Here is a 19,748-nt window from a genome sequence, read left to right on the forward strand (position 1 = left end):
TTTCAAGTACTCTGTACAATCGAACTTCATTAAGGCTTGAAAACCAGAGGCCAGGTTTTAATCTCAGTTGCATTCATGTAAGTCTAAAGTAATTCCCCCGCTATAATAAGGGATACTAGTTCCACCAGGATGGGAATCTGGCCTCTCTGATTTAAATGATGAGAGTGCATGTTATATAATGATTTTTAACTGTTACCTGTTCAAAGAATTGTATTTAATGGCTACTGATTTATAAAAGTTCACTTTGTAGCACGCTCACAGTTCAGCAGGTGCCACAGAATTTAAATCTCTGTTAATAGCACTCTTGTGGCGATGATGCTCTTTGTGGGGTTTTGAGATGTTTTGTTAACATTAGAGCAACCAAGTTTGCTTTGTCTTCAGAAGGAGAGAAAATGGGAAAGACTGAAGCTCCTGGATTGAGGGGGAGGCGGAAAAAGACAGGAGGTGGACCAGGCAAAGGCAGAAGGGGGGTGACGAGCCTGTGGCAGCAGGGCAGAGCATTGCTGGCTGCTGGTGACAGAAGAGATGGGGGCAGGCAGCAGGCCGAGCAACAGAAACCAGCCCAGAGAAAGGTCTCTGCGTGATCCGCTGCTCGCTCCGGCAGGGGCTGTGTGATGGGGACAGGAGTGAGGTTTCACCGCCCAAAGGAAGGAGGGCTCGGAGCCAGGACATGCCCTTTTTGGCTATGGGATTTGAATACACCGAGTTATCCCTTTAAGTTTTTGAATTCTGGCTGCTATGCGGCAGGATGACCGTGAATGCTTGTGCTCGTTCGCCTTTGTTGACTTTGATGCGAAGGCAAGCAGGAATTATCGTCTCCGGAAGGAGCCACGGGTAATCCCCCGGAGGTGCTGGTGATTTCCCCGGTGTGGTGTTTGCTCCAACAGGTGCAGGACGAGCGCCCAGAGGGGAGGTGGGAGCGGCAGTTCAGAGGGGGCTGCCTGGCCTGCAGCAACCTGCGCCCAAGTGGGCCTGCAGGGGTTTGCCCTCATCAGCAAAGTGCCGTTTGCTGCTGGAAATCATGCCCACAGCATGTTTGTCGTTGGTTCCCGTTGGGGTACCGATGCGTGCAGGGGAGGCCCGGCGTGGCGTTAGTACCAGGGCACTGGGGAGGCTGCAGCACGGGGCAGGGCACGGCCCCCGCGAGCCCCCCGCCTGGCGGCCGCGCTGTAGCCGTTACACCTCGGTTTTGCACCTGCAAATAGGAGAGAGACAGGAGAGAAATTACACTCTTCTTAGAGACTTATTTCTTCTCACCACATCGGAGCAAAATAATAGACGTTTGTGACTGAAGCGAAAGCGAGGTACTGCAATATTTCCCTTGTGTGCGCTTCCCTTCCCGGCACTGCCAGCAGCGAGGAGGCAGCAGGCCCTGCCGCTGGCCGCCTGTGGTCCTCTGGAAGGCCTCAGCCAGCCGGAGGCAGCTCCACACGGTGCTGGCAGCAGCACGGCGGGGTGGCGGGGCCCTTTCTCCTCACTCCATCCCACCCCGGGGACTCGGAGGAGCAGGGCACGGCGGGGACCAGGGCGTGCTGACCTTCTGTGCACGACCGGTGCCCCAGTCCCGACACGGCAGGGCCCCCTCTGCTCAGACATGCCTTTCCCTCCAGTTGCTTATTCCCATCCCAGGTCTTCTTCAGTAAGCCTACAAGTACATTTTTTCCTCCTGCCTTACAGCGGTTTTTTTTTTGTCTCATTGGGAAGACGAATGTGGAGATTGTTCCAAGCAAAGTGAGACATTTTGTAGAGAATAAAACAGAAAACATATACGCATGTCCAATATATTTTGTTTTTCCATACCAATTCTAAGTGAGTTATAGCCCCAGTTCTTACTTCCCTGAAAAGTCCTGTGGAGTGGCTTTATATTAAAAATGCTACAAAGCAAATATATTTTTTTCTCGATGTAAAGGTTCTCTAGATTAATACAAATTATTTTTAAAATCCATGTTCCAATCACAGCCCCTGATTTAATAATGTAATTTGTATCTAGTTGCATTCAGAAATGTGAATAAGCTGCCTGCAGTCAGTGAAGCACTTAGGGACATACTTAAATCCTACTAGATTTAATGGGATGTGAATATTTGGTTGAAGTCAGGTCACTCTGCTAAATATAGAAAGACAGATTAGCAGACAGGGTTTGAGCTATAGACTCAGGTGAGTTGTTACTAACATCCAGATTTTGCATTTCATCTTATCCAAGATGTCAGCATGTCCTCTGAAGGTTGTCATCTGAGCTCCACCTGTGTAGTTGCATGGTCTTCATTATGCTTGATTAATGATTTCCCTAGTGCCTGCCATTTATTTATTTTTGCATAGTATTAAACATTTAAAGAAATAACCCCGGTGACGATGCATTAAAACACTGGTCCAAGGGAGAAAGACATGGGCAATATAAATGGCTTCAAACCATGCATGAAAAAAAAAGACTGCCAGTGCCGTCGTGAACTTCAGCCACACCGCACGCGTACGCCAACAGTAAATTACAGGGATAACACTTTAATCCCTGTGAATACACTGAGGCTGTCTCAGACAATAATTAATGTAGTGAACACCGAGGGCAAGCCGAAGGCGATCGTCCCGACCGGTGCAGGTGTCTTGCAGCCGCCTCCTGCTCTGCCCCGCTGTGCACACACGTGTGCGTGGCTGCTCACACGGCTCCTGCCTCTGCTGCTTCTCGCCGTGCCTGGCGCCATCGGGAGATCCGAGTGCCAAGCCCGTGTAGCTGCGGTGGCTTTGCAAATGAAACAATGCGATCAGTGGAAAATCAGCATTGATGCTGGATGTCTGGCTGTACTGATGAATGCTGGTGCCCGCTTGCAGCTGCAGCGCTGCAGAAGGTGGCAGAAATCATCGCACCGCGGCAGTAACTTGTCCTGCAAACTCACAACATGTTTGTGCTTGGCTCTGGCTAAATCTGTCTTCTTTCCTGCTTTACTCTCCCTCTGCAGCAATACCTGTTCCTTTGTGCCTGCTGCTTTCACACAAATATGCATTGTTCATTTGTAAAACCACTTGTAAAACGCACTTCTTTCAGGAATCCCTAGGTCTTTCAGAAAGATAAGCAGAATTACTCTGCTATAAGTTTAAAAAAAAAAAAAAAAAGACACTATCAATATGCAATGTTTTTTTAATTTTGTGAACTTCCTTTTTATTTAGGATTGTATTTGTGGGAAGGGAAACTTGTCCACGGTCCTTGGAAAGGAGTCCAGAAAGACCTAGGTAATAGAAGATTAAAGAAGTGAAGACCAAACATCAACTTATGACAAAACTTTGGAGGAGTTTTCTTCATTCTATTGTTCATGGCCCTGTGGGGAGTCATAAAGGCCTGTACTAATACTGGTTGACACTGAATACTGGCAAATAACCAGAACTGAAAATTAGGGTGAGTCATAATTTGTGCTCTTAAAAGAAAAAAAAAATCCCATTATATCCATCTACCATTGCCCATGCATCCAAATTGCCTTGAAGAAGTCCACTATTAACCAATCTCTTTTGGGTAATTGCTTTCCCTGTGAGAGCCCTCTACTATAGAAGTACTGTCAAAACAAGGGCAAGTTTGGGGTCCATCAACCTTGACGATGTCCTCTGACATTATTAGCTGAATTCATCAGCTATTAATGACTACAAGATATATGGGATATACTCTGGTTAGCACTTGGAAAGACTCTTTCAATTCATTTCTAGCTGTATTTATTCATTTAGACTAAATGGAGTTATTAAAGGTCATGATTTCATTTCCAAAGTATCAGGTGAAAATACTTTTCAATTTAGCAAATAGAGGAGACTGCTTGCAATAAAATTAAATACCATCTTTAACAGTTTCTTTGATTTAAAGAGGTATTTCCTAAAAAGTTTGACTTTCTTTAACTAACTCCAGGTGGGGACTGGAGAAATGAACAATGGTGTACAGCGCTCAAAGGAGAATTGTTGACTCCAATAATGAATTTGGGGACTTTGGATTTTCAGAGACGAGCAACAAGATTTCTTGTCCTTCTTGGCACTAAATGACAAGGAAAACCTGAAATGTAATAACTGCCATGTGTAGAGAGGTTTTATTATAAGGCTTACATTTTCATTTTATAATCTGAGATTCACCTGCAAAACACGATTGAGTCAGTCTTCGCTGAAAAAATTTTCTAAGCTCTTATGTTCCTTAAGCAGTGTCTACACTAGAAACCCTTTATCTGTATGTGTTATCATTAAAGTGCTTTTGATTTCGACATAGCAATAAAAGTTATGGATACTGCTATATTAAAATTTTATCTCCTTTTTTTTTCCCCCCTGGCAGGAAATCTGGAAAAGCCATCTGCACCACTCATTTCTTCCAGCAGATCAAGGTCCACTTTTTTCATGTCCTAAATGCCCTTGGCTGTGTGCCCTCAGCATGTGAGTGCCGTTCCCGTACTGTACATCCCTAAATGTGAGGGCTCCAGCTGCCCCGAGGCTTTGAGGCTGGGCTGGGGGGCGGGCAGTGGGCTGCTGTCAGCAGGGCTTCTCCAGGGGGTCCCTGAAGGATGACGAAGGAAGAGCAGAGGGCTTTGTCTGATGGCTTTCCCAGGAGAGGATGGCAGGCCCTACGCGGCTGAGACAGGCTTCCCAGCTAGAAACCGAGGCATCCTCCCCTAGGAGGAGCCAGCAAGGACCAGAGAGGAGTCCCGGGAGGACTGAATTCACAGCAGTTTTTTTCCTCAGGACTTTTGCTCCTCAGGATAATAGACAAGTGAAAATCAAGGGAAATCCAACACGCTGAGTAGGACTGATACTAGTCCTACTGTATGTGCTGAAAGCTTTAGGAATGAGAATAGAAACTGCTTCTGCATCACAGCTGCTGACGGGCCGCCCCTCGCACCTGCCTGGGTGTGCTGGGTTAGCTGCAGCCCACGTCGTGCGGAAACAGCCTCCCAAAATCCCCAGCCTGGGTGTGCATTACCCAGGCCACGCAGCAGTCCTTGTGTTTCCTGGCTGGATAACTTAGTTACGTACCTCGACGTCAAATAGCAGACCGAAGATTCACTTCTTGGCTGGCTATGAAATTTTAAAATGTTCGTTGAATAATTTTGTTCAGCTTAGTCAAGGAAAATTCAGGCTCTCACAAAGGGAATCTGAAAGAACTCAATTTCTCCGCTGTTCAGGCAGAGATACACTTTGGTGCAATATTACAAGATCCCCAATCCGTAGGCAAGCTGCTTCCATGACCACAGAAACTTGCCGGCTTCATTTGGTAGCTGTGAAAAAAGCGTTCCTGCTTCTGGGAAAAATTGCTCTGAGAATGACCAGGCATGGTCAAGCAGGTTGTTGCCAGATGTGGTGTGTGTTGGATCAGATGGGAATAAAAAAAAATACGTTTTTAACAGAAAACAGGTATGCCAAACATGAGCATAATGTGAAAATAACATAAAGGCCCCTTTGTGAGATTTTATCTGGCAGTTTGGGGCTTTGTGCACCTTCATTTTGCTGGAGCTGTATATTTAGTTCTCCAAGCAGTGTAATAAAAATGCAGCTGTAATCAATCAGATCTTCTTTCTTTAGTTCACTCTCGTTATTCCCCAAGAGGAAGCTTTACAGTTGCAGGAGCAGCAAATTAATTTGTGAGAATGGCTGTGGTCTCAAAACATGTCTAGGCATCGCAAACATGACGATAGCAAATGAAAAGTATTTCCTCCAAGGTCCAGTCTATAGCTGTTATAAATGTTGTAAAATATTATAAATAAGAAATAATTAAAACTACTGGTAAGAGCTCGTTCTGTGGCTAGGAGCAGGATCAGCACAACTGCAGGAATTGGAACTGTGTCAAACTATTTGCTGTATGTTGTTTGTTTGTACCGTGTATGGCTCGGCCAAGTGACCTTGCTTATTTTCACTTGGTGCATTTCTCTAATTACCATAGATGAATTGTGGAGACACAGATTACAAGCCTCTTTCTTAGTGTTACAGCTTGCTGACAGAAATGGTCTAGTGAGCCCCAGCTCGCCCTCTCAATTTAGAATGGAAATTGTAGCTTCCAGGGGATTATTGTTGACTGGCGAGATAACGAGAAGCAAAACAAGGGAGAAGTTGAGTTGTTGAGTCAGGACCTTCATATGGCAGTGCTGCAGGTGAACTGCCACGGAAACTGTTATTCACTGGGGTTTAGAACTGGTAATGCCTGAATTTTATAATGTTTGTCGTTTTTTTGTTTTGTTTTGTTTTTCCTTAGGAGGTGGCAAAGTGACTAATAAATGTAGGGATCGTGTTTGTGATGGGAGCTGCTGCGGCACAGTGCAGTGGTGTGCCTTGCCTGAAGTTGCTCTGCAAATCCGTCACAGAGCCTGGAATAAAATTCACTGTATTTGAGGTGAGGCAATAATCATTTTTTTGCAGAATCCGCAAGGGGTCTTACACAGGTGGCTGAGCGGCTTGCACAATAGCCCTGCTGCCATGGAAGAGCCACTTAGGCCTGCTGGCAAACCACCCTGTGAGCAGAAGGTGCATTACACTCCCACGCCTGGCCACGTCCGTTCTGGCTGAGCAGAACTTACAGAAATGATTTTTTGCTCAAATATGTGCAGATTCACTTTTCGCTTGCGATGGGAGAATGCTGGAGGAACAAAACAAAGGGGTGATGGGGGTAATCAGCATTGCCCTCCGCAGCTCGGCGCTCCCCAGACGGCTGGGGGGTCGCGGCTGCCCCACGGGGCCAGGCAGCGCCGCTGTGCTGGGGCAGGGCCTTCTCCCCCCAGGGATGTAGGCACTGGGACCTTTTAAAAGGCGAAAACAAGGTAAACCCATTTCCTGGTTGTGGGCTTCTGTTTCTCAGGCTGCTGGTAAAGTTAACTTGCCAAAGACAATGTTACTGGATTGTTTTCTTAATGCAGTTTGGCTAGTGGCTTTTATAAATGGATTGTATTGCTTCTGGTACAGGTATCAAAGTCGTTGGTCAGTTGATTAAAAAAATCTACAAAAGCCTTGAAAAGACGTCCTGATGTTGATGTCTTACCAGCTGTTCACAAAATCAAGCTCTCTATTAAGAAAGGATGATTTAAAAGCCAGTAATGGGCTGTAGTGTTTACCAGGAAATAAAAATGTTGGCTCCCTGCCATCGGTGAAAAGAGATAAGTCATGAATATGTGCAACATTTTTTAAAGTAATTTTTAATGAAGAATTTAAAACAATGTCCTTGTTATTTTTGCATTTCAAGCGATGTGGGAAGTGGCACAGCAGGCAGTAATGCCTAGTGCAGAACAAGCTGAAAAGAAAATCCAGGAAAACCAGTTGTTACCTCAGAAATAAAGGTAGGTTAGTTTGGTTTTTTTTACTACGCACAAAAAAAGTTTAGACTAAAAATGCCATTTTCAGATTTTTTGCTTTCTGAGAGTTTGAGGAGTAATTATCGCAAATGCAGTTAATGCACCAATCCATCCAATGTTCAGAGGCCAAAATGCTTCATCAGATTAAGGGATTACAAGATTTCAAGAAGATTGGTTAAGGTCATTTCAAAGTTTTAGTGGCTAGATTTTATTTTAGTGGCTGCTAAAATGAAACAAATAAATGATTAGACTTCTGAAGCAGCCCAGTAGCGTAGAATTTAGCAGTATCAGCTTTCAAGTATTTACTTTTTCCTGAAAAACAAATAGTTCTTGAGGGCTTTGAAAGCAGACAGTCATTTTATACCTATTGCAAATCTGCACATTTACATTAGAGATTACAGTGGAGGGCAGTGCATGCCGTGTAGCGCTGGGAAAAGCAGCCAAGTGGAGTAAGGGCAAACTGCAACAAATCGCTGCTGGATCCAGCTCTTGGGCTGGAGCAAACCCTGCTCGGGCTCAGCTCTGCACCGCGTCTGCCCCAACAGCAGGCTCCGTGTGCGGTGCAGGAGCAGATAAACCCACATGCAGAGTGGTGCAAGAGGTGGAGAACCTGCGAGTCTCAGAGTAACTGACTTCTCTTTATTGAGGGATTACGTTTTAATTCCTGCTTTCAGATACGGCCAGGAATACATATAGTCACTAATTAAAGTAAATAGCTATGTGAAAGATGTGCTGAAAAATGTCTGTCTGTTTGCCAAGGGGATGTGTAAGATTATGGCAAGTGTGTGAAAGCACTTTGCTTGGAATTTCCCAGCCCAGTCTGATTTTTAGCATGTGTTCGCGTTAGCCAACTGGTTTGTGCCGGCTGGAGAGGAAATACCCAAAGAACTCTGAGAAAATTCTGATACCAGCACTAAACACTGTGCTCTCTGTGCTCCTGCTGAACGGACTGTTTGTAAGCACAGGCGTTTTTTTTCCTTTAGAAATAGACTTTAAAAATCCTTATGTGCCTTTAGGCATCAGGAGAGGAGTAGCCATACCCCGTGCACACGGGGCCTCTGCCACTTCAAGGCACCGCTCCGAGGTGACATCTTATGCAGCATGCATCCCCTAGCGACACGGCGCTGCTTACTAATAAGGCGCAGGTCATTCGTACAAAGAGTTGAGCTCATTATTGGAAGCAGTCCAGCGGCACCAGGCTCAGAAACCACCGGAGTGAGGCAGCTCTGCACCGAGCACGCAGGGTGACCAGAGCTGGAGCCCCGTGTCCAGGGGCTCTCGCTGCATTTCCACTTCTGCAAATCTCTCGCAGCATCTCTACAGCGACTCCTCAAACTTGTTGGCTTTGCCTGAACGAGTGAAAAAAACAGCCCTCCAAGAAGGAGAGCAAACCTCGCGGAGCAGGAGAAAGGAGGCTGCGCAGATAGCTGAACCCGATTAAATCATCTCTGCAGAGTTCACCATGCGGTCATGAGGACAGTGACTTATTACTGCACTTCGGTAGTGCCTGGAGTCACCAACCCGTATCTACCCCGCCAAATGTGCTAAAGCCCTGGTGCAAAATCCTGCGCAGCACCTCGGGCCTTGCCAGGAGCCTCGCAGCGAGCCCCCGGCCGCTCCGTGCCCCTGCCCTGCAGGGGACCGCGGGTCCCACAGCACAGCAAGCTCCCTGGTTCCCGTGTGCACCCTGCTGTTAGCGATCAATGAACTTCCTAATGATTTATAGTAATCTGATAAGCATGTGAAAGCAGAGACAGTTTTCATGCTGCAAATATTTGTTGCATGATAGCTGTTGTGGAGAATCGCTTGTTTTCTGTGCAGCAAAGCCACTCTCATGCACTTAAGGAGAGAAGTGATATACGAGCAGGAGAAATCAGGCAAAGTTTTAGCTTGAAATCATAGGAAACTGAGCATTAGCCAGCCTTAAACTGTGTCAGAGTGGGAGTCTGAATTTATAACTTCCTTGTAAGTACTACTTAGCATTTAAATTTAGGATTTTTTCTGTGGGCGACGCTAAAGACGACAAGTGTCTGCAAAACTTGCGCTATCACACTGAATATGACCTTTTGGCAAGGCATGCATTAACAGCCTGCTGTCAACTTCTCCTTGCTTCTTGCTTAAAACCTGATGAAAACAAAGCCGCTATTCATGTTCTGGAGGTGAGGCGCTGCACATGCTGCAGGGAAGACCCGCTCAGCATTTCGCAGCGCTGGGTTTGTACGGTCAGGTTTCACGGGGAAAGTGGCTGCTGAGAACCTACTGGAATGTGTAAAATGTCATTGCTGAGTGCTATAGATTTTGAATGCTTCATAGTTCCTTGTCTTCGCTGTGAAATACATAACTAGAAGCACACAAGGTAAATCTGTCAGCTACCCTGAGCTGCAACAGCCAGCCCCTACAGATTTCCCGTGAGTGCTCATAATATTGAAGTTATGAAACGTGTCTGTGCCAGAAAACCCTTACTGTGTGATATACTTTCACTTTAGAGAAATGTAAATAATTTCCAAAGCAACGTTTTGTTGGGCTACTCATATAATTTTACCAAAGAAGCAGTATGTATTTAAGACATGTCAGACTTTGATTTCATTTGGTTCTGATTTTAATTAGCTAATGATGCTGTTTAACTGTGATCTAAGTATCTGAGAAGCAAAACAGCAAGAATTTTAATTAGCTTACTTTGGTACATAACTACTTTTCTTCTAAACTGGTGGGTAATTGACCATGCATTGCCTGACATGATTCGCTTGGTAGTTAATTACTTCGCTCACTGGATAAGCAAATGCTTGTAAGCAATTAAGCCGCAAATCCTTGGGGAAAGGACATATACAGGAGTTTGTTCACCTTATTTTTGCCACGTGCTTCTGAGAGTTTGAAATGCACAACTGAACACACAGGCGAGGTGCTTGCAGCAGTGCAGAGGCGTGCGACATCCTACTGGGTGCTGGGACAGCACCAGCAGAGCTGTGGGGGGTCAGGGCTGGCGGCCGCCTGGCTGGCTGCAACGCCAGCCAAATTTATTTTAGTGGCTTAAACTAAATCCAGGGGATCCAAGCCTCATAACACTCCCACACGTACCTGTGGCTCTGGCTCAGGCAGGACGTGGGCCTCAGCGAGGGTGCCCACGTACCCCCGGGGCTGCTGTGCAGGGTGGCAACGCCCCCGTTATGGTGTATGGGCGTCGAGGCGAAAGGCGAGAGAAGGTTAAACTGGTTGAACTAGGCATCAGTGGAAAACTGCTAGGTTAGGCGAGGAGGAGCCAGGGAGGTCTTTGGTCCAGGCAGAAAGAAAATGGTCGGTGATGTGAGTTGCTGCACCTTGTTGGATAGCACACGGCAAAGTCGGGGAAGGTGACTGCAAGACATGGTGCTGCTGCATCTCTCATCTGCTTTCCTCGGTATGGCTTTCTCCTGGTGAGCTCTGCTGGGGGGTTTGCAAGGGAGACCTCAAAGAAATAGAAAAAAAAAAAAAAAGGCACATTGTGAAGACTGAGAAATATTATGCTTTGTTAAAATGAAATTATAAATTAACTGAAAGAGCCTGATGCCTCTAGGGAGCTGCTTGTCCAGAAGCAGATGTGGGTACGCGCTGGGGTGGGCAATGCAGGCACCGGGCACTTGCCTCGGGAAGGGCTGTGTCCCCTCGGTGGCGTCGCGGCTGCCTGCTGGCGGCCGGGGGCAGGAAGGGGCTTTCGAGATGACGAGGCAAACTGGCACAGCGTTTGCATAAACAGAGCCACCGAACAAAGTTTCTGCTCTGCATACTTTTCCAAATAGAAATGTGCTAATACCAGTACTCGCTGAGAGCGAGTATAGGGTGTCACCCACGGCAGTGAAGGAAATTTATAGCATGTATTCAAACAAATGCTCATGACTGTTTTGTACTTGGTAGTTTTCAACCAGAGCCAATATCAACAACAGAGAATTGCACTGTTGTTTCTATGTCAGAAATTGCTGCTGTATAATATATATTGACTGTGCAAGTCAGTAGATCTGAATAATTAATTCAAACAGTTAGTTTGCATGCCTTTTTATTATTTGAATATGAAAAATGAAAAACTGCTGACTTTTGGAATAATTGGCTCAAGGAATTCTTTGCTGGGCAAGTGGGCTACCCAGCTGTTTGTTTCACTGCTGATGGATGAGTTCACAGGAGTCAAACTGACTTTTAAATTCATCAGGGCAATGCACACAAACTTGACAAACTGGTGTTCTTCCTTCCCATTTAACCTTCTTTCACTTTAATTGGAGTTTATTGAGCTTCCTGTTTCTGTTTTCATTTTAATGTTGCAAAGAAGGTGTCATGCATATGCACTTCTTGTACTGCAGAATACATATCTGTCGATGTATAAACTTTGTGTTTTAAAACATGAAGCAAAAGGACATGTATTTTGCCATTGAACTGTTGTTTTCTTGAAACTAACCGCATGCCTCATGCCAACCCTCGGCACCCCGCAGCTGCAGGCGCTGGAGATGTGTGCGTACCTGAACTGGGTATTGAGCTTAGTGCTACCGTGTCGTGCCACGATCTCCAGTCCAATTTAATGCAGCATTACGTCTTGTTTCCTTGTGGGGAGACACTAGGAAGACTCGGGGAGAAGGGGAGAGAGGTTTTCGCTTTCTAGGAAAGGCCTGAAAATAACTCGGGGACTCTGAAATATAACAAGAGCTTTAACAGAAGGTAACTCCACTGCAGGAGCTGATGTTGCCCAGGCTGGCCCACAAGTCTGTGTGCCAAGCTGCATGTGTGTGCACGTGGGGGTGACCGGTGCAGAGCCGTGGGCACCGCAAGAGCCGAGGCTCCGCAGGCACGGGGCCACCGGCCCCAGCACCAGCAGTGCCAAGGAGGGGACGCAGCTGCTGCAGGGGCTGCGGCAGAGGGAGAAATAGAGGCAGAAATAGCAAGGCTAGCGTCCGGCTCCCTGAGCGGAGAGGAAACTTGACACAGAGGAGGAGGGATCCGGCATCTGTAATATGAAAATTACCAGAACTTTCTCAAGAGCCACGGTTTTGTTTGCTTGTTCATTGCTGGGGACGGGGAGCAGTTCGGGCTTGGCAGAGTAGAAGACTTGTCATCTTCTCATTTTCGTATACTTCAGTACTTTGTAATCTTGGCAAAAGCAAGGTGCTGAAGGGGGTCTGTTCTTGAGTTTCCAATTCTTATATTTCCAATGTTGATTAAACAAGAAAATCTCCTACAAGCCTCTTCTTGTTAGATTCTTCGGTCCTATTTCAAGATCAAATGGGCTTTAAAACAGGTCTGGATAAGCTCACGAGCTTAATCTACTTGAAAGGTAGAATGATTGGGCAACATGCTAGACGTGACAATAGATCATTCTGTGTATCGCAGGTAGCACTCCTGTCCTCTGGAGACAACTCCCCGTCATGTTTGGTGAGTGCCTGGGACATAAATGTTCTGCAGTTGCTGTACCATTTGCACAGCACAGTTGTACCTGAAGGCAGTTGTTTAATGGAAACATTCAGTTTGCATTTTCTGCCACTAATACTTTAGTGGGATCAACATTATCGAGGCTAATTAGAATTCAGCGAGAACTGATTGTTCATTAGAGAGAGAAAAAAATGTTCCATGGAGCCCTGGGTTTGGTAGAACTATTTCACATAATTAAGCAATTCCACATCTTGGCATTTTATCCCTCTTGTTATCATTGCACTTTGTTAATAAGTTTTTAATTGCAAATTATCTCTATGACACAAATTACACTGTGTTTACTGATCAGCAAAAATGCCATGATAACCAGCTTGGATGCCAAGTCCTTCGAAAATACTAGCTGCCAAGTTCTCTCCCTTACGTAGTTTGGCATTAAAATATCTTCAGGTTACTTAAAATATACTGATTTCCAGTTTAAAGTGTTATGGACTATGCAGCTTCTTGGCTAAGACTCCAGGAATAGGGAAACAATAGCTTTCATAACCAAAAGAAGTTTAGTTGCGTGTTGCAAATTGTTCGTGTTTCTCCGATGTTCTGGTTTACATTCTGCGTTTCCTCCATGTACAATGTACATACCTCAAACTCATGAAAAGTGGCTATTAACACAATTATTTAAGATAGTTATGTATTCATAATTACCTGTATAGAATTTGTGACAGGTGTTTGACAACAAAAAATTGTGCCAAAATTCATATAATTTTTTTTTTTAAATGAAATGCCCAGGCTGACTAAATTTCAGAGAAAATGCCTATTTTCTCTTTAAAAACAAAAGATCCATAAAGCTTAAGAGAGAAGAGTCCTTCCTTACTGTTAAAATCTTTACTTATCACCTTCAAGTCCACATGGACTCTCCTGAATTTAGTTTTGTAACTGATTTATTCTATAATATATGAAGGAAATATGTAAATTCATGTTCAGGTATGTAGTTTCTGTTGAAATGACTAGAAGTATTTGGGACTTAAGTTAGCAAATATTTTGGTTGGGAAAATAGGATACAATTTTCAGAAAGCCTCAAGGTAACTTGTATTTGTTTTAGAGAGGATTTTAGCTTTTGGGTTTGGTTTGGTTATTACATATGCAAAAAAAAAAATATAATGTTTTACTTCAAGTCTTTATATGGATTTAGATATCATACAGCAACTGAAATTAAAAAAAAATATATTAAAGGCTTCAGGTCAAACAATATTAAGATCTAATTTAACTTTTAACAATAGGGTCCATTACACAGTGGTGGTCAGCATTCAGTAAACAATAAAGCATAGATGTCATTTCATCAAGCTGTCAAAGAGAAATCGTGTGCTGTGTCCCTGCTTCCTGACCCCTGAAATAAACACAGCACAGTTCTGAAACATTCTGGGGTTTTAATTGAGATTAGCTCGTTAGCTATTAGCATCAGACACTGGCACTTGTCCAGCCCCACTTGCGTGAAGATGAGGTTGGGGTTTCTTTCATCCACGAGGCTGACGACAGTGCAATCTGTAAGACCTGAAGTTTTGTCCTGACCTGTTGACTTTTTTGTGAGATCTCGAGCAAACATTTATCCCTCATGGTTAAGTGACTGCATCTGTAAAATATTTAAACACTCTTCATTAAAGCCCCTAAAGACCAGTTGACAAGAGGCATGCGGTGCTCCTCGGGGTGCATCTTGCTCTGCTCCCCACAGCCGTCGTGCATGGCCCTTGGTCAGATGAGGCACATGCCAATTTTCATAGCTTACCTTTAAACGACTTAAAAGTAAATGAAGTCACTCCATTTTTAGTTAAACTTAATGTGTCCATTCTTTTGTCAGATTATAAAGATGCGTGCCTTGTGCCTGTTTCCAATGTGGATCGTGTTCTAAGTGCACTCTTAAACACTGCAGGGTAAATTACAATCCCCTGAAATCATTTCCAATTAAGCTAAACTTTCAAAATGCGCTTCTGGGTCTCCTTCCTCTATCTGAAGTAGTCTTTTCAGAAAATAATATCTTAGTTCAGGTAAACAGAGATACCAGATAGACAAAACACTGTTGGATTTTGCCACTTCTTTTCCATAACTTACAGGCTGTTTGGTGACTTCAGGGTTTGTTTGCTTCACTCCCTCTGATCAGAAGGGACACACAAGGTTTCCCACAGCCAGATTTTGCTTATTTCTATTCTTCAGCCCTCTCTAGGGACAAGGACATTTTTTTTATCCTTCTGAAGGACAAACTGGTACTGGAGCAACCTCTGGTGCTCACGCTCTTGCATATTAGCTAAACAGAAGTGAGCTTTGTGTGAAAGGTATGAATAGCATTGGCACTCAATATTGTTTCAACTGTAACTCAGTTTCACTAAAAGATTTTATTAAAACATTTAGCTCTGTTAAATGACCCCTCTACCAAACACGTACGTGCACTGAGTTGTTTGCTTTATAGAACATACAGGTATGAAGACCAATTTCCTACTGCTTTTTTTCCAACAATTCAGAAGCTTTTTTATACTACCACTCTGCTTCAGAGGAAACTGCTGTTTTCATTTGGTCTTCATCACATGCTTCTGTGCGTTTTTCCAGTTCACAGATGCTAAATTATATGTACTGGAAATAAATGCTAGAGCTACACCAGTGGAAGACTAAGGTCCGGTCACTTGCGCATTAACAGTACACGTGCCAGAGGCCCCAGGAAGGCTGCACTGAGCTGCTGCCGAGGTTAAAGCATGCTTTGGTCTCAATAACCCCTCACCAGCGAAAGCCTCTACAAGGCTCCACTGTCTGCACATCGCACTTAATTGCCTTTGGGTCACTGCAGGAATGGGCTTCCCCGGTCAAGGCTGAAAACATCCATTTAGCAAACACGGTTTGAAAAAGCTGTGTGCGTGTAAACTTTCCCCAATTTGATACAGAATGGCATTATAAAATATTAAATACCAAGGGCAAGAAAAGAAATATAGATACAGTCTCTATCATTTAAAAATAACAAATGGCTATCAGTCCTCAGTCTGGAATTATTCCCGGTGGGTTAATTCTTTTAAAATCCAAGACTTTGGAATACCACTTGCAGTGTGTGAGAAGAGCTGCAGAGAAGGCAAAGACAACCAGCTCCACATTTAATATTCCTAGAAGGTCAAACAACTAAAAGTGACAAATACAGTGTTTGAGTTCCCTTTTAAATGGATGTAATTAATTAGAAGTGAAAACAGTTGCTTAAGTACTAGATGTTAAAAGAGGAAGCACACCCTGCAAGTCATTATCATATGTCCAGAATAAATTTCTGCAGCAGTGTCAATCTAATAGTTGTCAACAGTGAAACTAAAGCATTAGTCACTGACTGCTCAGCAAATTGTGTGTTTGGAACAGGAAAGGCAACCATCCATAATTTATCCTAAAGGACATCCTTTATTTTCTCCACTACGTGGAGAGTTAAAGGAAAGCTAAGTGAATAAAACAGTAAAAATACTTTACAGAACCAACATTAAGAAATGTGGCTGTTCATATAAGCATTATTTTATGCAGAATTCAGCCTGAAGACCCCCCTAATCTTGTAAGAAAAGTTAACCCAAAATCTGAAGAAAAAAATCTGTATGTTTTCTTGAGACAGCATTACACACCCAGAATACAAATAACGCACTCACTGCAAATGTATCTTATTGCACTGCTAACTCAAATAAAGAAGTGGTATAATGGAAAAAAAAACTCCAAGGCACATCTGTAAAAAAGAAGTGGAGAGCATGTATTCCTCAGAGTAAATGGGAACATTTATTTTGTGTGTATTAGTAAAGATAGCAATTATTATTGTCATAAGGCTTGTTTTAGTTTATACACAATTTTCTTAGTTGCCCTTGATAGATTGTCAGCTGCAAGGCAGCATGCAAACAGAGCAGTTATTTTAATGTAAACCTTGGAAGCATAGTTTCTAAGAATAAAATTCTTCAAACAGTTTTTGTAGCTAGTCAGTAATCACAAAAGTTTTCTGCTGTACAAGCAAGGAACGTGTGGCATTAAATCTTCACAGTCATCTACATAGAGCAAGTGATGGTGTCACCAGATTCAGCAGAGCCGGTTCCTCAGATTCACTGAGGGCTAAAATTGGATCTCCTGGTGAGATGAAAATGTCACAAGTTGCCAACGATAAGTTCATTTCTCTTTCAATTAAGGAGGAAATTCATAGACTGACTGAAAATTATGTATTTTTCTCTGTAGCTAATTATCACCAAAATGTGGAAATATCTGAGTGTTTCACTATAATGCTGTTCAAAGGAGATTTTTTTTTTCTTTCTGTTCAGACATAAATATGTAGATACTGTTTGTTTCTTCAAAGAATATTCTGGACTGAAATACTGAGTGAGTGAGTATAATTACTGGGAGTCTTCCAGTGCTAGAGCTTTTTTTTTTTTTTTTCATAGAATTTTAATGGCCATTCCTACCAGAAATGGAGCAAAAACTTGCTACATGCAGATATGGTAAGAGCTAAACTTCAAGTGGAAATTAATAACAATGGCACATGGAAAGCATTTATTAATTGATATTTAATGATGCAATAATACTTATTTAAAATTCTGCATATGGATTTTAACCATATACTGAAGCTTTAAATAGCTGTTGTCTAGAGGGAAGTGGAAGGAGAGCAGTAGCAGAAAGATTCAAAAATTAATACTGTGCAGAAGTAAATGACTTCGCCTAAAACTGCATCTTAAATAAAATATTTTCACTTATTTTTCATGCACTACCACCTTATTTCCAACCAAGACTCGTAGTCATTCCGGTCATGAAAGCTGCTACCATGGACCCGTAAGAACTGCGGAGAGCTGCACTTCCATTGCTGTTCTTTATAAGACAGAAATGCTCTGGGAAGAGAGGCCTAAGTTTTATTTAAAAGTTTGCACACGCCCAGCTCGCGGGGCTGGCTCTGAGCTGTTCCTGCCATGCAGCAGATGAGGAGGGACTGAGCTTATTAAAACCACATCAGGCAACACCGGAATTCAAAGCCTTCCTTCCAGTTGGAAAGCTTAGATCGAGACCAAAGCCAGGCCGGACGTGAAAACAAAACCCCAGAACTGAAAATCCCCGAAGGCCCGGCCTGCTCCGTCCGTGCCTGCCGCTGGCTGCACGCAGCCGCCAGGCCCCGGTTCCCCGGGGGCTCTCCGGTGGCTGGGCGCCTCTCCCGCTGCCACAGGGACACGGTGGCCACCAGGAGCTCGGCCTACGGCGCGGCCAGGGCGGCTGCAGCGGCCACGGAGGTGGGCGCTGGGGCAGGGGGCTGCTGGCGGCCCTTCCCGAGCCCCCACGGGGACAGTAGATCTGCTCCGTCCTGAACGTGTGTTGAAATGTAAAGCCACCGCCCACAGCAGTCAGCACTGGGACTTCTTGCTGACTCCGAGTTAAAAATAAGACCTGCAAAGTTTGTGTTTTTTCTTTTCTTTCACTCTTTTCCAGTTCCGTGCAGATGTCGTTTGCAGCAAATGACTGTGCCATTTTGTCTGGACCAGCAGCTACACCAACAAATAACTTGATTTAAAATTGTTATTTCTTAACACATAAACACTGAAACATAAATATAACCTTTTTACAAGAGTCAATTAACCTGTAGATCCTTGAACAGGGAGCTCCAAAGTCCTGGAATAAAAAATGCATTCATGAAATCTGGTTCCATGGGTAACTCATTCTCGTTAGATTTTCGCCAGACATCACATTTCCAAGCTCATTGCGCTCAGCCTTTTAAAGATGTTAAACAATTCTGGAGGTATATGGAAAGCCCTGAGGTTCATTCTCCCTAATTTCTTCCTTCCTTGCTGTTAGGAGGAGCTGCCTCAGCCCTCCCGGCGAGCACACCAAGCATGCTGCAGCCTCACCCTGTGTCAGTGCATGGCCATCAGAAGAGCCTGGACCAAAATGCTCACTTAGAGCAGACCCCAAATGTGGTGGGAACGCACCAGTTAAGTGTGGTTCCAAGCTTTAGCATGTAACGCTAAACCTTAGTAGGGCTCAGGTGAGTGAATCTTTTTTTCTCCTGATGCTTGTATAAATTGTGAGGCTATGGCTTCAAAGGAAATTTTAGGAATTAGAGAGTCCCCCATGCAGGATTCAGTGAAAATGAAGTGCAGATGTAACAAATGTTAACTACAGTGCCGATGCTCTGGGATTTTGGCAATCTCTGCAGCAGAAGTGCTGGAGGAAGTTACAAATTTAGGCCAGATCTGAATGAATTCTGTGCCACAGTTCTAGACCCAGAAGGTGACTTTTGCTTCCTCTGGCTCTGGATGCTCCTCATCCCACCGCAGTACGGGGCTGAGGGGTGCATGAGGCAGAATGATAGATGGAATGATTTTGTGTGGTTTAAAAGAGGAAGCTGCATTAGATGGTTCTGTATGTAGCATTACATTAGATCAGTTTTCTGCCTTCTGCAAAATTGATTATATACCCATTTATCACCTCCTACATTCACACTAAACTCATTCCATTTGCCTTTTCTTTTTCTTCGGATGTGCATTTTACACCATGAAAAATGACACCACGTTGGAAAGAACGAATAAATATCTCAGTAAATTCCAAGAGTTTAACTCACCTCCTCAAACACACAGGATAAAAGAGAAGGAAAACCATGGTCAAATGTGCAGGTTACGTAAGTTGACATATATCTAGCTGGAGATGCTGAGTTTTCCTCTTGCCCAAGTAGTTCAGGGATTTCTCTGCAGAAGCCAATGGAATTTGGTCTGTGTAAAAATGGAAACAGTCTGTCTGAGTTATAAATGGCACTTGCTGCCAGCAGAATAAAAATCGTGAGGAGCAAAGCTCCTACCATCAGGAGCTGGAAGAAAGAGGACTGGGGAGCAGAGGATGTGATGGCCCTATCACAAAAAAAAAAAAAAAAAAAAAAAGACCTGTGAAGTATTTACAGAATAATAATCCACTGCTTACCTTTTTCCTAAAACCCCAGCAGCCTTAGCAGGGCACATACCCCTTCCCGCCGTTATTGCACCTGCTGGGAGCCCCCCGGGTTGTGCAGGCGCAGCCCCTGCCAGCAGCGCTCCTGGCGATCCCGCTCCGTCTCGCCCGGCGCTG

At 44.1% G+C, this 19,748-nt stretch overlaps 2 long non-coding RNA genes across 5 annotated transcripts in view; one reads left to right on the top strand and one right to left on the bottom strand.

Annotated features, from left to right (window-relative positions):
- Positions 1 to 19,178, top strand: part of LOC308177695 — a 58,957-nt gene extending 39,779 nt beyond the window's left edge. The window contains exons 3-8 of one of the 4 annotated variants that reach the window (XR_013939344.1): positions 3,157 to 3,382; positions 4,289 to 4,386; positions 6,197 to 6,334; positions 7,178 to 7,271; positions 17,093 to 17,149; positions 17,436 to 19,178. This is a non-coding gene — a long non-coding RNA (uncharacterized lncRNA). Of the gene's footprint in view, positions 1 to 3,156; positions 3,383 to 3,877; positions 4,250 to 4,288; positions 4,387 to 6,196; positions 6,335 to 7,177; positions 7,272 to 8,269; positions 11,731 to 17,092; positions 17,150 to 17,435 lie in introns of those variants that run through there. The other 3 variants (XR_013939345.1, XR_013939346.1, XR_013939347.1) reach the window with 3 other exon arrangements.
- On the bottom strand, positions 18,165 to 19,743 carry LOC308177700. The gene is made up of 3 exons (XR_013939353.1): positions 19,605 to 19,743; positions 19,252 to 19,399; positions 18,165 to 18,302 (listed from the first exon to the last, which is right to left on the bottom strand). It is a non-coding gene; the product is annotated as an uncharacterized lncRNA (long non-coding RNA).
- Positions 19,744 to 19,748: the final 5 nt, after the last annotated feature.

The sequence above is a fragment of the Anser brachyrhynchus genome (assembly GCF_964034855.1).
Source record: "Anser brachyrhynchus genome assembly, chromosome: 14".
Taxonomy (NCBI): Eukaryota; Metazoa; Chordata; class Aves; order Anseriformes; family Anatidae; genus Anser; species Anser brachyrhynchus.